The 5268-nt window shown below is 38.5% G+C and overlaps 1 long non-coding RNA gene across 2 annotated transcripts; it reads right to left on the reverse strand.

The window, feature by feature from the left end:
- Window positions 1-398: 398 nt before the first annotated feature.
- On the reverse strand, window positions 399-4998 carry LOC117297443. Of its 2 annotated transcripts, XR_004519884.1 has the most exons (4): window positions 4955-4998; window positions 2950-2958; window positions 1680-1761; window positions 399-485 (listed from the first exon to the last, which is right to left on the reverse strand). It is a non-coding gene; the product is annotated as an uncharacterized LOC117297443 (long non-coding RNA). The 2 variants fall into 2 exon arrangements; XR_004519885.1 differs by lacking the exon at window positions 2950-2958.
- Between the last annotated feature and the right edge of the window lie 270 nt (window positions 4999-5268).

A 5268-nucleotide genomic window follows, 5' to 3' on the forward strand; every position in this document is an offset into this window, starting at 1 on the left:
TAAGGCAACTTCGCTGGCTGCCGGTTAGGGAGAGGATAACCTTCAAGATCGTGGTTTATTAAGATGCCTAAAAGCCACAGCGTCCTCCGCCTTTGGGTACGAGACTAAACTCGTAGGAATTATCCTTCGTAGGAAGAGTTTGGTGAAATTGGCGGCAGGTTATTTATCATCTTGCCCGTCTCCTCGCCTGGGGGTTGATGTTTTTAGTATAATTATCATACAAGTATATTTAGTTTTTTTTTTTTTATGACCACGGGGCTTGTTGAATACACCTCTTTTGATGACAATTTTTGTCACTGCTGTTCTTTCCCTGCTGTTCTTTCCCTGGACTACTTGTGGTCGAGGTGTTTGATTGTCCAACGAATTCAAATAGAAATTAACAACAGTAAATAAACTTACCCTGTTCTTTCTCATGGCCCATCACTGGTTCCATAGAGAAGCCGTTCTCTCTGTCGTGGAGCAGGGGCATTTCATTCTTTTTTCTTCTATGAAAAAGAAAACAACATGAGTGAACTAGAACCATGTGAATGAAGTCTCTCTGTGAGGTGTGGTGGTTCCAAGAAGAACTGGTGGTTCCAAGAACCACCACAGCTCACAAGAAAGGCATTAACTTCCTTCACTTTCTATGAAAAAGGAAACAACATGAGTGAACTAGAACCATGTGAATGAAGTCTCTCTCTCTGTGAGCTGTGGTGGTTCTGAATACATCGAATAACCGGTGGTCGAGAAGAACCCGAGATCGAGAAGAACCAAAGAAATTTTGGTTCCAAGAACCACCACAACTCACAAGAAAGGCATTTACTTACTTCACCTTCTATGAAAAAGTAAACAACATGAGTGAACTAGAACCATGTGAATGAACTCTCTTTGTGAGCTGTGGTGGTTCCAAGAAGAACTGGTGGTTCCAAGAACCACCACAGCTCACAAGAAAGGCATCGAGTTCCTTCACCTTCTATGAAAAAGGAATCAATGATATTAATGATAATAATTGTGGCTTCTTATATAGCGCACATGTCCGTCACCCAGTGACGCTCCTGGCGCTGTAACATACAGTATTTCCTGCAAGGCGTGGGACTACGTTTGAGTTATGAGACCTAATTCTGATAGCACCATGTAATGCTTCACAAGGTGCTGTGGCGCAATTTGCTGCCGATCAGACCAGGAACACCAGGGCAAACCCCTTCTCTTTTCAACAAGAGCACTGGGTTCTTTTACATGCGTTACATAGATCCAGTTACGTGAACCAGAACCAATCACTTGTACAAAAGCGTGCTGATCAACTCATAAGGAAATATTCCAGGTAGGTACCACAAGTGTCTGCTGCCACCAAGAGTTCACAATCAGTGAAGGTATGCCGAGGTTCTGATGAGTTAGCCTGAACATCTGACGTCACACTTTGAGGCTCGTGAATAACGCCAGAGACCTGCCTCTAGGCCGGCATGTATATTCACCTTTGACCTACCCTCATTTCACATAGAGATACGCACTCAATTTCTTTACGGACGTGACAGCAGTGACTGTTTAGGCATTTATGTCACTGCACGTTTATAATGATATGACTGTATCTAATGGAATCACTGGATCTAGCGGCAGGGATCTGTCTTTATCCTTGCGGATAAATACAGGGGCCCAGTCTACTGATCAGTGGGTAATGAGGAGTGAAGTGAAGAAATATTTACATGTAGATGAGGACCACAAGAACGATGACAACGATGACCAGGATAGCTAGGATAACACCTACGACTGTTGCAACCGCACTCGCTAGTGGTAAACAAAAACAAATATTCATGTTTAAAGACACTGAACATTAATTAATGGTTAAGTGTCAAAGACAAATCTTCCCGCTTGGTGTACCTCAACCTGTGCATAAAATAACAAAACCTGTGAAAACTTGAGCTCAATCGGTTATCGAACTTGCGAGATAATAATGAAAGAAAAAACACCCTTGTAACATGAAGTTGTGTGCGTTTAGATGGTTGATTTCGAGACCTCAAGTTCTAAATCTGAGGTCTCGAAATCCAATTCGTGGAAAATTACTTCTTTCTCGTAAACTATGGCATTTCAGAGGGAGCCGTTTCTCACAATGTTTTATACCATCAACCTCTACCCATTCCTTGTTACCAAGAAAGGTTTTATTCTAATAATTATTTTGAGTAATTACCAATAGTGTCCACTGCCTTTAATCCTAGTGATTTGTGAAATCGGCTGCTGGACACCTATGGTAATTGTCTAAGACCATTCTTTTCACTTGGCGTATCCCAACATATGCATAAAAGAACAATCTGTAAAAATGTTGGCTCAAATTGGTCATCGAAGTTGCAAGAGAATAATGAAAGAAAAAAAAACCTAATTGCATGTGTGCTTTCATATGCCTAATAAAGGCTTCAAGCCTGAATATTTTTATTATTTGAGTGAGAAAATACCTCTTTCTCAAAAACCCCTAGAGGGAGCCGCTTCTAACAATGTTTTTAACTATCAACAGCTCTCTCCATTGCTTGTTACCAAACATTTTTTAAGCTTAAAATTATTTTGAGAATTTACCAATAGTGTCTAGGCCTTTAAGGGGAAGGTATACGTTTGGTAATTAATCTTTAATTTAATGCCAAATGTCGCTTATCAGAAACTTTTAAAGAAATACTTTCTGTAAGCAGCTCAGTGAATCTGGGCCCTTGTATGTCGTAGTATAGTTTCCCCAACAAAGGATCAGTGAACAAAAAATGTTATACAAATATTTGTTTGTAACTGTTGCACAACTTTAAAATGCAATGATGTCTTTTGGAATAACAAAGTTACAGTTTAACTGGTACTCAAGGAAAGATAATAAACAAACATGAAGAATAAAAAAAAAAAGTGGTTGTATCATAAATATAAAAAACAAAGCATATGAAGAAATGGCCACACATGAACTGTCCCTTTTGAGACTTGTTGCTTCAAAATGAAATCACATACCTCCAGGATCTTTGATGAGTCATGAATATTCAACAGCAGGTCAAGGGTTATCACGCCATGCAGGGGGGTAAATGAATACAAAGTCACATTAGTAGGAAATGCAAGGACAAAAATACGAAAAAGCTTTGAAAAAAGAAAAGAAATGCAATGTACAGTATATTTTCTGTATGGACATTATATTGTTCTAGCTTTGATTAACTTTGAGATTTTGTTTTTAATTCAACGTATTGATCCAATTCACCTGACGTCAAGATCAGAATAATCTTGGATGCGCAATACTGGTGGGCAATGTCACTGTGCGTGATTCAGTGAGGTACACCTTTTAGGTGGGGCAGCGTTCACATGTAAACCCCCAAAATGGTGAGCGTGGCACAGTCGCCCCGTATGACGTGCGTGCGAGGGCTCAACAGTTGGTTTGTGGTAACACTATGTGTGCATCTTCTGGCTGGGTATATAACAGTGCGTTGTTTTCAGAACTTGTCTTGACATATCGAGTATTCTACTACCTACATAAAGTACATTTTTCCAGAATTCAAGAGACTTCTCAGTTCTTTAAAGAACCTTCATGCTTTTTTAACTGCTACCTACATTGTAGAGGTGGAACTAAGGACTACCACTTTCGCGAAGTACATCAAGGGGACTTCTCGTAAATTCTTCTTCGTGTGTATAGCTGTTCATAATTTGGCCCCTGTATACATCTAAGAAGTCCTGATAGCCCTTTGTTCTTCTTAACTTTCATCAGCTACCCGACGCTTTCGCTCTTCTTCTGTCGCTCATTTTCAGTCTTCACCGGGACCCCTTACTATGACGCACGTATGGCGATCGTGCCTTTTCAGTCGTAGCTCCAACACTTTGAAACAAGCTACCCACCCTCATTCAAACAGCTCCTTCATTTGGACACTTTTAAATCTCTACATGTTTTGATGTCCTTGTTGTTTGATATGTAACGTCACCTTTGTTCATTGTCTTTTAACTAGCCTCTTGTATCCGTAATGTATTGATCTAACAGTATGTGTTAATGTTCCATTGAAGATGTTTGTACTTTGTTTTCACTGGTGATGAATAAACGGAGTCATAGAGCTCCACTCAAAAGAAAAAAAAAAAAAAAAACTCATCTGTTCTGTCAATCTGGTTATAGCGCTTAGAAACTGTTGTATTTAGCGCTCTATAAACGTTGTATCTACTATTATTATAAACTGCACTACCACTTTTTGACTAGTTAGAATTCTCCGCGGTAGTAGAATAAACAGAAAGACAAGCTCTCGAAAGAGCATAATCTACCTAGTAAGTAGATACACACATGGTGTCACCGCAAACCAAATATACATGTTTAAATTTAGACTTAAAACCATTTCAAGCATTCAGGGCGGCTTAGGGATATGAGGGAGAAACTCGTTGCATGCAGGTAAGCTCTATCAAACTCAAAGGAACATTACAGAATTGGTAAGAACAAAATTTCTCTAAGAACACAGATTTACATAAAACTTACACGATCTAATGATGATGATAGCAGAAAACAACCCTCAAAATATTTCTGTCTGAAAGTAATATTTGATGAGAAATAAATAAAGCTAACTTCCCAATTGGAATATATTGCTCAGTGAGCATTTAATTACATTTCTTTTGTTTAACCGATGTCATGCAAAAAAGTTCAATCGGTTTATCACTTAATTTTCTTGTGACTCAGAATCCAGATGGCCGATCGATCTCAAACTTCTTTCGTTTTGTCAGTTTAGGTAAATATTACATCAAGTGCTTACACTGCCATCAACTGTTTTGTTAGCAAAAACCGATTCTGTAATGTTCCTTTAGGTAATATATATTTGGTGGATGTTTTCAAAAAGCCCCAAAAGTTGCAGGGAATTTTGTTTACTGGGTGATGATCAAAACAACAACTTCAATCAATAAATTAATCAATCATTAAAAAAAAAAAAAAAAACCCAAAATATTCCTATGAGAGGCATTCAGGCGTAGGGGTCAAGGGTCAAGGGTCAAAGTAGCTTACTTGTCGTGATAGGCATCATGAGAGGGCTTGAGGAGAACACTTCCTGTAAAAAAAAATGTTGTTGTGTTGAAATTTACATTTGTGTAAAGCTTTAAACAAATCCACATCGGTTGATTTTGTTTGTCTATTTGTTTGTTTAAATATTCTTCCCATCAAGGGAATTCGGCAAACTCCCACAAAGGGACATAATAATAACCTAGCTGGCAACAGCCAATCTCTCTCAAACAAACATTGGTTTAACGTCTATAATTATGAATTAGCCAAACTGTGATTCAGTAACTAGAAAACAATATTTATTCTGGATGTTATTCATG

The sequence above is a fragment of the Asterias rubens genome, chromosome 12 (genome assembly GCF_902459465.1).
Source record: "Asterias rubens chromosome 12, eAstRub1.3, whole genome shotgun sequence".
NCBI lineage: Eukaryota > Metazoa > Echinodermata > Asteroidea > Forcipulatida > Asteriidae > Asterias > Asterias rubens.